The following is a 12,358-nucleotide window of genomic DNA, read 5'->3' on the forward strand; positions in this document are numbered from 1 at the left end:
AAGCTCACTTGACTGTAGACAGTGACAATAGACTTCCAGCAGCTTCAAGCTCACAGCAAGCCTGTGTCTTGATGGTTCTTGGGCTGTTCCTGACCATCCAAAGCAATTTTCTCTCAACTGAGGTTGACAGTTTAGGTCTTCTTTCAGACCATGACCAAGTGGCTACATCTCCCAATAACCTATACTTACACTGAACAAAAATATGAATGTTTTTGTATTTTTCATGAGCTGAACTCAAAGATCTCAACTCAAAGAACTTTTTCTCTCAAAAATTGTTCACAAATTTGTCTAAATCTGAGTTAGTGAGCACTTCTCCTTTACCGAGATAATCCATCCACCTCACCTTACCTCAAGCATATCAAGATGCTAATTAGACATCATGATTATTGCAAAAGGTGTGCCTTAGGCTGGCCACAATAAAAGGCCACTCTAAAATGTGCAGTTTATTTTTACGTTTTTGGGGGGGGGGGCACCATTTGCCTCACCCAGTTAATGTTGGTCCACTCCTCTTCAATGCTTGTGCGAAGTTGCTGGATATTGTCAGGAACTGGAACACGCTGATCCAGAGCATGCCAAACATGCTCAATGGCTGACATGTCCTGTGAGTATGCTGCCCATGCAAGAACTGGGATGTTTTCAGCTTCCAGGAATTGTGTACAGATGCTTGCAACATGTGGTCGTGCATTATCATGCTGCAACATGAGGTGATAGTCGTGGATGAATAGCACAACAATGGGCCTCTGGATCTCGTCACAGTATCTCTGTGCATTCAAAATGCCATCAATAAAATGCACCCGTATTCATTGTCCATAAGACCGCACGCCTGCCCATACCATAACCCCGGCGCCACCATGGGCCACTCAATTCACAACATTGACACCAGCAAACTGCTCACTCACACAACACCAAACACGCAGTCTATCATCTGCCCTGTAAAGTGAAAACCTGGATTCATCCATGAAGAGAACACCTCTCCAACGTGCCATACAGCATCGAATGTGAGCATTTGCCCACTCATGTCAACAAACTGCAGTCAGGTGCATGACAAGCATGCAGATGAGCTTCCCTGAGACGGTTTCCGACAGTTCGTGCAGAAATTCTTTGGTTATGTAAACCGATTGTTGCAGCAGCTGTCTGGGTTGCTGGTCTCAGACGATCTTGGAGGTGAAGATGCTGCATGTGGAGGTCCTGGGCTGGTGTGGTTACACGTGGTCTGCGGTTGTGAGGCCGGTTGGATGTAGAACTGTCTGAATGGATGATCTTAGAATCTGCAGTTGTTTAGAAATTGGACTTTTCCATTGTACTGTGTTTTGGTCAATTTAATGTCTGCTGTCATTTATACACTTTTTAGGTGGCAAAGAGAAGCTAAAAGCTAAAAAGGCTAAAGCTGCATGTATCTGTCACTGTACAGTGAAATGTGTCCTCCGCATTTAACCCATCTGTGGTAGTGAACACACACACTAGTGAACTAGGGACAGTGAGTACACACACACACACCCAGAGCGGTGGGCAGCCAACTCCAGCGCCTGGGGAGCAGAGAGGGTAAAGGGCCCAAAAGTGGCAGCTTGTCAAGCCCAGGAATCGAACCCACAACCCTGTTATCAATAGCCCGGCACTCTCACCGCTGAGCTGCTACTGCCCCCTGGCTGCCTACCAGCTGTAGCCAGTCATGATCACTAACAGGACATTAAGAGGTCTGGGCAAGTTAAGGACACTTACTTAGCTGTACTGCTGTGCATTTTTGACCCTGTATGTATCATTTTTACCCTCTTACTCAGAGAACCAGAGAACCTTTAATAAAGAGCACATCTTTATTCTTAGAGGATGTATGTAAAACCAAAAAAAAACTTTTTTTTACTTTTTATGGTGAGCCAGGAAAATAACCATTTATGCAGTAAAATGGGTTCTCAGGATTTTTATCTAGAACCATTGCTTTTTACTTAAGAACCCTTTTTTTGACACACTGCTTTTACACTGTTTTTGAGTGCAACATTTTAGGGTTAGTGTCCTGTTACCATTCCTTAGAACCTTTTTGCCACAATTATTTTTTAAGAGTGTTCATAAAAAACAAAAACCTTTACTTGATGTGATCTCGCTCCTGTAAAACTGCAGAAATCTCTGCATTAATATTACAATAATGGAGCTGGTGTTCCTCTTGGAAGCACACCGGACACGTAAATTTCCACCTTAGAATTCCCAGCGGCTGCACTGAAACACCTCATTGCTTGTAGTAGAGGCAGGCGTAAGTGCAAATTCCAAATTCCCTCCATATGAATCAATGGCCATGTTACCTACGGGACATAATAAATGGCTTCATCTGGAAGTCGCCGCATGCGCCAAGGACATGGACGCGCTCCGCTGTGGTCTGGGGCTTCCTGAATATAAATCTCATTCGGGCGAAGACTTCCGTTGAGAGCGGAATGGGCTTCTAACCAAACCTTGGCTGCTAAAAGACGGGGGGGGGGGGAAAGGAAACCCTCCAACCCTTTAACTTTCCTGCAGTTAAAAGATTCGGGAGAGGCTGGAGCGCTGTGTTCCACAACCACAGCATGTTCTTTTTCCCCCTCCCGCTTCTCAGAAGCTTGAAAGCAGTCGCTGCTCGGGCACTCACTCCAAAATGCTGTTACCTGCACCTGTAACTTCACCGCTATACCACTGCATTACTCTTAATGAAGATCCACAATTGTCCTCCTTAACCCCATGGATCATAAACATACTCTTTCTTGTACGCTTTCTCGCTCTTGCTTTTTTTTATCTTGTCCTCTCTCCTTCTCTCTTGATTTGTCTTGCTCTTTCATGCCTTTCTTAAGCTTGCTCTTCCTAATTCGCTCCTCTTCTCTTTCTCTCGTCCTCTCTCTCTCTCTCTCTCGCGTACGCACTATTGTCCCCCTTCTCTCTTTTTCACACTTACTCCGCTCTCGCTCACTCTTGCTTTGTCTCACTCTCACTTGCTCTGTCTCCTTTCTCTTGCTTGCTCTTGCTCTTTCTCCCTTGCTCAGTCTCTCTCTTTCTCTTTTGCTTTTACTCTCTTTCCTTTCTTTCGTTTGCTCTTGTTTCGCCTCGCTCTTGCTTGCTCTCGCGTTCGCAGTCTCTACTTTCTTTTTTCTTGCACTTGCTCTCTTACATTCTGTCACTCACTTCCTTTTGCTCTCTTTCTTGCATACACTCACAATCTCTTGCTCTAACTCTGTCTTGCCCCCTCTCTCTCTCTTTGTCTTGTGTGTTGTCGCTCTTTCTTTCTTTTCTTCTTTCTTCTCTCGATCTGTTTCTCTATTCATCTCTGTCTGTTCTCTATAATGTTCTCTCTGTGTGTGACAGGAGGACAGAGAGGCTAATGAAGTAGGACAGTGTGTAACAGTGAGGTGAACAGTGATTGTGCAGTGTGAGTGTGTGTTACTGTGTTACTGTTGGGGGGAAGTTGATTTATTAATGTTCTGACTCGGAGCTCTGATGAAGTGTTTGCTGTTTGATCCTTTTATCTCGTCTTCATCTAATTTAATTCTCCTCTGCAGCTCCAAGTCTCCCGTTCAGCCTCAAACACAGCCTGCTGTTCCTGAAAAGACCCGAGGAGCGGAACGTGGAGGCGGAGTGATTGTTTCCAGTGATCTTAGCTTAATGTTTACATACCCACACACATGCACACACACACATACACACACACGTGCACAGTCAGGAATAAAGAGGGAACGTGTCCCTGATAGTGCAGGTCCTTGAACAATGCACCTCGCCCTGCGGTGAGTTGTTAAGCTTGATGAGCTGAGAGTGGGGAGTGCTGAGAAGCTCTTTGGTCTGGATGAGTTTCTCTTTTCTGGAACGTTTCTGAATGTTTCTGTTAAAATGGGGAATGCTGTTGTTTTTTCCTCTCAGTGTTCCCACAAGTTTAACAGCAAATCTGTATATACAGTATCATAATCCAGATACATCTATTACTATTACTTCAGCTATTACGACTGGTACTTCTACTACTACTACATTTACTATTACTTCTTCAACTACTACTACTACTACTACTACCAGATCTACTATTACTTTAACTATTACTTCTTCAGCTACTACTACTACTACTACTACAACTACTACTGCTACTACCAGATCTACTATTACCCCTTTAACTAGTACTACTCCTACAACTACTACTACTACTACTACCTGATCTACTATTACTCCTTTAACTAGTATTACTCCCACCACCACTACTACTACTACTGTTACTACCAGATCTACTATTATTCCTTTAACTAGTACTACTCCCACCACTACTACTACTACTGCTACTACCTGATCTACTATTACTCCAACTACCACTCCCACCACTACTACTACTACTGCTACTACCAGATCTACTATTACTCCTTTAACTAGTACTACTCCCACCACTACTACTACTACTACTACTACTGCCACTACTAGATCTACTATTACTCCTTTAACTAGTACTACTCCTACTACTACTACTACTGCTACTACCAGATCTACTATTACTCCTTTAACTAGTACTACTCCCACTACTACTACTACTACTACTGCTACTACCAGATCTACTATTACTCCTTTAACTAGTACTACTACTACTACTACTGCTACTACCAGATCTACTATTACTCCTTTAACTAGTACTACTGGTATTATAATAATAATAATAATGTATTTTTTATTGATCTATTTTCTGCAGGTACCATAGCAGTTTTTACATGCCTAACCATTTAAAAAGCCTTTCATCCTGGAGTCAGGGCAGCTTGACCATTTGTCACATTAAAGAGCTCTGAGGATTGACTGACTGATACAGGTCAGTATAGAAGCCCCTTCAGCAAAATACTAAATCAATATTACTCACTTAATTCTAATAAGCAATCAGTTAGTGTGTAGCCATCTACTAAACCCGGCAGTGACTGTACATGGACAGAATATCAACAGAATGGGTTTTCTGTACCAGTGCTGACGGCCAGATTGCAGACTGGGGCTTACCTTTCTCAGCTAGAATTATCGGAATTAAATTTTTCAGATGGGCGTATTGATCTTTAGCTTTTTCTGCACTCACTGTGGACTAAAGCCAGAACAAGCTTCATGTGAAATGGGCTCTTTTACTGCCTGTGTGGTTTAGTCTTTTTCTGGTTTTAAAAAAAAATAAATAAATAAAGACCTAAAACAACAATTTATAAATACAGATGAAAGGGTAGTGCCTGCCATAACTAACTACAATGAAATAAATTCAATACATTTTGACTTTAATTACCAATTTTAAAAAATGCATGGTAATAACTACAGATCTTATAGACCTATAGTTATTCTATACTAGTTTTTCGTTAATAGGATCACGATAGGAACTTAGTTTACCACTGAGAGGAGACCCTTGCTAAGAGCAATAAGCAAAAAACACTGGAAGGAAATGAAACACTAAAAGAGAACCCCCCTAAGAGCATGACTCATAATGAGAGCCTCCCTAAGAGCACGAGAAGGATGCACTGAAAGGAACCAAAACTCAAAAGGAGAACATCTCTAAGAGCACGAGAAAGAACTACTTAGAGGAACTTAACCTCAACTACAGAACCACCCTTAGAGCATGAAGAAAGAACACTTGGGGAACTGAAACTCACAGTGACAGTTAACAGAAATCAAAACTCAAAATGAGAGCCTCCCTAAGATCATGAGGAAGAATCACTGAGTGGAACTGAGGCTCATTATGAAAGCCTCCCTACGAGTATGAGGAGGATGCACCGAAACAAACCAAAACTCAAAAGGAGAATCTCTCTAAGAGCATGAGGAAGGACTGCTGGGAAGACCCAAAACTCAAATGGACAACCTCTCTAGAAGAACCTCTAAAAGGAACTACAACTCAAAAGGAGAAGCCTCCTAAAGAGCAAGAGAAAGAACTAAAGCTCAAAACCCAAGTACAAAACCACCCTATAGACATAAGGTACAATCACTAAGATGAACCAAAAGCCTCCAGAGATCATAAGGAAGAACCACTGATGGGAACTTAGGTTGTGTTTATACTGAACACAATATGAACCAAAGGCATCTAATCAAAGCAAGAGAGTTGTGCACAGGCATAAGTGCATTCCTGCCGGCAAGATCTAGTGTCAACTCTGCCCTCTCGCTCCACCAACATCTCCATGTAGACTTGCCAAAGTTTTGGCAAACTAGCCAGAACTAGCCACAATTACATTCACATTTAAGGCATTTAATAGAAGCTCTTATCCAGAGTGACTTTGCAAAATTGCTTTGCTGTTTACTCAAGATTAGAATTGCATTAGAATTGCATTCATTAGTGGAGTTGTCTTAGTAAAGTAAAGACATGTGTGAGTTGGGATGCAGCCACGGTAATGTTAAGTTTTACAGCTTTAATGTATGCCATTCCATGAACAAATTAGCATGTGTACATTATCAATAATGTGGTTTAATACTGAGGATTAAGATGACATTATTTAATAAGCCAGGCTTAAGAACCCAGCAGTTAGAAAGTTAGATTAACAGGATTATACTATTCCCGCTAGACACACCCATCTTATGCAGACCTCTACTGTCATAAGTGCATAATACGTCACCTTTCCCCCCTTTTGTTTTGATTGGAAATATGTCACTATAAAGACAAGGCAAACCAGGACTATTGTTTGCTCTGGACCAAGGGAACTGAACTACAAGCATAAACAGACCCTGAGACTCATAATGAGAGCCTTCTTACAACCATGAGGAAGAGCCAGTGACAGGAATTGACACTCCCAAGAAATGAGCATGAGGAAGAACTGTGACAAGGTTGACAACGAACATTAAACAGGAACACTGGGATCATACAGAGGCGACTGGATGAGTGACTTATGTTACAAGTCTGTTAGAAAAATGAACTACCTGCTACTCTGCCCAACACTTAGATTGGATTTTTCTGAACATGTTGAACACCTCTACTTCTTTTCCCTCCCACTATTTTCTGTGCACTAAGTGGTCGGTTAATTTCTGATTGCCCTCAGTCCTCAGCCCCGAAGTATCCAAGTGTCTTGAAGTGGCGGTGTGTTGATTGGCGGTTGGACTATTGAGGAAGCGTGATGGGTAGCAGCTCCAAACTCCGAGTCACCATTTCCTCCCAAACCCATCAGAAGGCAGTTCGCTATAAGTGGCCTTGGGGAGAGAGGGAATCTAATTAAAAACACTATTGGGGCTCCCGGGGCAATGGGAAAAGATTTCGTAGTGACAAAAAGGCAAACTTTAATTCAGCCAAGTTAATTGAATCCACAAAAAGTCTGCCACTTTTAACTGTCAAATAGCAGATTGCTGCCTGGACGTTTGGTGACACGGGCAATGTAAGGGACCAACTCTCCCCCTTTCATTCATCTCTCTCACTGGTAGAGGCGCTTCTGAATGCAAACACCTTATTAATAAGGCATGAAAAGTAGGGACAGATTTCATATATATATATATATATATATATATATATATATATATATATTGAATAATATTCCTACATTCACACATAAGCACAACTACTATTATGAGTATTATGCATAGCTATTAGTAGTATTAGTAGCAGTAGTAGTAGTACTAGCAGTATTAGAAGTAGTAGTGGTGGTATTAGTGTTAGTGGCAGTAGGGATAGTAGTGGTGGTAGTGGTAGTGTTAGTGGTAGTGTTAGTGATAGCTGTGGTGGGAGTGTGTTTCTACACATGGTTTTGGCAGCAGCAAATAGACAAAGGCCTGGAGAAAAAGCAGCTCAAATGCAGTCAAAGAATCACAGATATTATGTTATTATGTTAAATTTTCCAGACTCTAAATTGTTTTGTTACCATCTAAGAAAGCTCCTGATATAATAATGGAGCATGGAGGAGTCCAGAGGGTGCTCTGCCAGAACATAATGGTGAAATAAAAGGATCAGAACTGGACCAGGTTTAAAATAGCTGATACCCAATCCAATAATCAGGTGATTATTATTATTGTTTTTTATTGAAGACATATATATCTATATATTGCCAGTGTATGAAAAACATGTAGCAGCAGACTGCAGAAAGTGCAACTACAAGACAGCACAAAGAATACAATAAATACGACTCAATTATGAGTAGAGGTATTGAGTGTAAGGTCCATAAATATTTAACAGGTAGCTATTGATAATATGGTGCATAGAAATTTAACATGCTATGACATTATATGCGGACAGCTTACAATGCACATGAAACATGAAACACAGCAGGTACTGAGGTAGTAAAGTGTGGAATATATAAATAATTTATCGTTTTAGATGCTATGAGTCATGGGGGGGTGGTTTAGTTCAGTCTCTGTTGTTTAAAAGTCTGACTGCTTGTGGGACAAAGCTATTGCAGAACCGTGCAGTGACAGCACGAATGCTCCTGTAACAGCAGTGAAAAAAGTCCATGTGAAGGATGAGTGGGGTCCTTCACAATGCTGATGGTCTTACGGGTGCAGCATGTGGTGTGAATGTCTGTGACAGAGAGGAGAGAGATCCCTATGATCTTCTCAGCTGTCCTCACTATTCGCTGAAGGGTCTTGCGGTCTGAGGCATTGCAATTCCCAAACCAGGCAATGATGCAGCTGCTCAGGATGCTCTCCACAGTCCTTCTGTAGAACATGGAGAGTATTGGAGGAGGAAGATCAGCTTTCCTCAGTCTCTGCAGGACGTAGAGGCACTGCTGGGCTTTCTTGGCTATGGCGCTGGTGTTGAGGGACCATGTGAGGTTCTCTGCGATGTGGACGCCGAGGAACTTTCCACTTCAGAGCCATTGATGTTCAGGTGTGGTCACCTTGCACTCTACTGAAGCCAACAGTTTTGTCAACATTCAGAGACAAGTTGTTGGTTCTGCACCAGTCCATTAGCCGCTGCACCTCCTCTCTCTATACTGTCTTGTTATTCTTGGTGATGAGGCTGACTACTGATGTGTCGTCTGCTAATTTCACAATGTGATTTGTGTTGTACAGTCGTGAATCAGCAGAGTGAACAGCAGTGGGCTTAGCACACAGCCCTGGGGGGCACCTGTACTCAGTATAGTGGAAATGCAAGACCCAGTTACAGAGGGAGATGTTCTGACATAGGTGTCTTTATTGTCCAGGTGGGTGAGAGCTAGGTGGAGTGTGGTGGTGATGGCATCGTCTGTTGAGCGACTGGGATGATATGCAAACTGCAATGGGTCCAGAGAAGGGGGGAGCTGGCCCTTAATGTGCCTCATAACTAGCCTTTATTCTTCATTTCTATGTAGTTTGTTTATGTTTAACAACGTAAATGTTTATTTGAGTTTTGTGTAGTGTTGGTTAAGGTTTATGTGAATAAAGCCACGTCTGTCTGTCTGTGCTGAGCTGGGTCTACAGAATCTGCCGTCCCCTTTCCCGAAAATTGTGATGACATGCATATATATAATCACAATTTATAATAACAAAGTACTAAATATTTATAAAAATATATATGTACTCTCTTCCCGCACCCCACACCAATTTGTATTCAAATGCTAATGATTTTGCCTGTTCAAAAAATGCAAATGCAAAGAATTAAGTGTTTCTGAATGTCCCTATTTGTTGAGACTTATTCTGAAGGATGAAATCAGCTTCCCTCAGAGCGTCCCATTAAAACGTACACAGAGGTTTTTAGCGAAAGCTCTCTGCTGCCCTTTCTTCTGCATGTAACGTCAGTCTCCGACAAAATGCAAATACACTCTGAGCCGCTGGACACGGCGCCATTAATCATCTCCAGTTGTGTGAATGTTAAGCACTCAGCTGGGATGAGTTTCAGACGGCATGACGCACCGCGCTGATGTGAGCACTGTGTGACCTCTGACCTGCAGCCGGGGTATGGTTGTGTTAATCCAGAAGGTCAGACTGTTTGCGTGCACTTTTACTCTCTGAGCATTTTGATCTAACACATTTTAAAGCAGATTTTTTTTATTGCTTGCTCTGAGGTGCCAGTGGTCTTAAGACAGAAATGCTGACCAAGAAAAGCAAGCTCGCCAGTTCTTGATGGGTCCCACTTTAAATGGACTCCTACTATGTTAAATTTACAGTTCAGGCTGGACAATCTGCAGCTCAAGTGGAATATAACATGAATTTACTTTCCAATATAAGCTCATATTAAAGCACAAATCATTATTTAAAGCAACATTATGTAGCAATGTAACTGTAACTGGGAGAATGCCGTCTCTATCATTCCCACTCCAGGGCGGAATGCTGCTACTGCCCTATTGAGCTGCATGAGATCTCTTGTCAGAACTGCGTAGTGCTGCCTAACCCAATCACATTTGTGTAAAATCCTGTAATATTGCTTCACCACCTCAACCCACATGCTTCTTCATCTCTCACCTTGTCAACAAATGCACATGTACAACTGTCCAAAGAGGAGCATTTATCCAGTGATTGGTACTTTGATTAAAGTTTTAAAGGGTTATTTCTTACTGTAATGTAACTTACCGGTTTTAAAACTGCTCTCCAGTTGTCATTTGGACTGTGTCACACCAATATATTGAAATTGCTCTCTGTTCAGCTCTAGATTTTGGAATAGTCTTCTCTGAAGGAGGGCTGCAACAACTAGTTGACATTATTGATAATAAAAATAGCTATCAGCAACTCTTAGTTGGCTTCTAGATGTTTGCACTTGGTTGACAGAGGAAAAATACACACAGCAGAGATGGTGTCTAGATGAAGACTTTAGCTGTAGTCTCAGGAGAAGATGGAGATATGCAGACTTGGCAACGTTGGGAACTACTACTAAAAAAAGTCCACATTCTTCATTGTTCACACCCTAATCCACACCATAACCTTTAACTTACACCTTATTCTACATCTAACCCTAATGTTTACTTAACCTTAATTCACATCTAAACCTACATTACCAACCACATCTAAACCAACATTAATTTACACCTTAATCTACACCTAATCCTAACCTTTACAACATAACCCTAATCCACACCTAAATCTGATTTTGACCAATCCTTAACCTACACCTAAACCTAATGATAACCAAACCTTAACCTACACCTTAATCCTCACCCTAGTCTAAGTCTAACCATAACATAAGTCTAATTCTACTATGGACAATAGTTTTAGAGCTACACTGGGCAGACTACAACTCCTCCGGACACCGGTGAAGTGGAGCAGAGCGCGGCCGACAAAGGGTGGACAAGCAGAGGCAGAAGAGGGGGAAGTGATGCGGCGTGCTAGTCAGGTTTAAGGCTACCGCTAAACGACCACCGATTCCATCTCTTTTCCTGTCCAACTCTCTGGACAACAAGCTGGACCTTCTGCGGCTGAGGATGAGTATTTCTGAGGAGATGAGGGACCTGCACTGTGATTTGTCTCACAGGAAACATGGCTAAACAACAGTATGCCGGACTCAGCCATCCAGCTCACCGGCCGGCAGCTGCTTCCAAACAGACCGTAACCACTGTTCTGAGGCGACAGAACAGCTGACTGTGAATTGTCGGCCACACTATCTGCCTCATGAGTTTACGCCGGTGTTCGTCACTGCTGCTTACATAGCACCAGATGCAAATGCTAACAACGCACTGAAGAAGCTACATGACCACATCAGCTTGCATCCGGAGGGCGTTTTTTACGTGGAGGCAGGGGACTATAATTACGTAAACTTGACGAACAGCTTGCAGAGGTTTTACCAGCAGGTTAACAATCCAACACGGGGAAACAACACACTTGACCGTGTTTACACCAACATAAGAGATGCATACAGAGCCATCCCCCACCCCCACCTTTGGCTCTCCAGCCACATTTCAATTATGCTTGCCCCTTATACCACCCCCCGGTACGACGCTCCAGACCCACACAGAAGACCATTACTGTGTGGCCCAGTGATGGCGATGCTGTGCTGCAGGACTGCTTCGGCTGCACAGACTGGCAGGTCTTCAGGGAGGCTGCTGAGAGTGAGGGGCAGCTGGATCTGGAGGATTACACATCTGCTATCCTCTGATACAGTAGCAGTAGCAAGTGTGTGGAGGATGTCACCACCATAAAGACTGTGACTTGCTACCTGAACCAGAAACCCTGGCTGAATGCAGAGGTGCGTTCTCTACTGAAAGCCAGGGATGCTGCCTTCAGGTTCAGGTGGACTAGAAGAGTGTTAAGACTGCAGGTGTTAAGAGGGCCAAAGCTGCATATGTACAAAAAAAACAGGGACATTTCTCCTCCCAGGATCCATGGAGCATGTGGAAGGGAATTAAGTGCATCACTTAAGTGCCTCCTGAAGCTCTCAACAAATGTTATTCCCACTTAGAGGACCCTGACATGCCTCCAGCATCAAACTCACTCCTCTTCCTGGAGAAGAACCCCTTAGCGTGACACCAGCAGAAGTAAGGAGGACCCTCAAGAGGATCAACCCCTGAAATGCTGCTGGCCAGGACAGCATCCCCGAACG

The sequence above is a fragment of the Salminus brasiliensis genome, chromosome 13 (assembly GCF_030463535.1).
Source record: "Salminus brasiliensis chromosome 13, fSalBra1.hap2, whole genome shotgun sequence".
Lineage (NCBI taxonomy): Eukaryota > Metazoa > Chordata > Actinopteri > Characiformes > Bryconidae > Salminus > Salminus brasiliensis.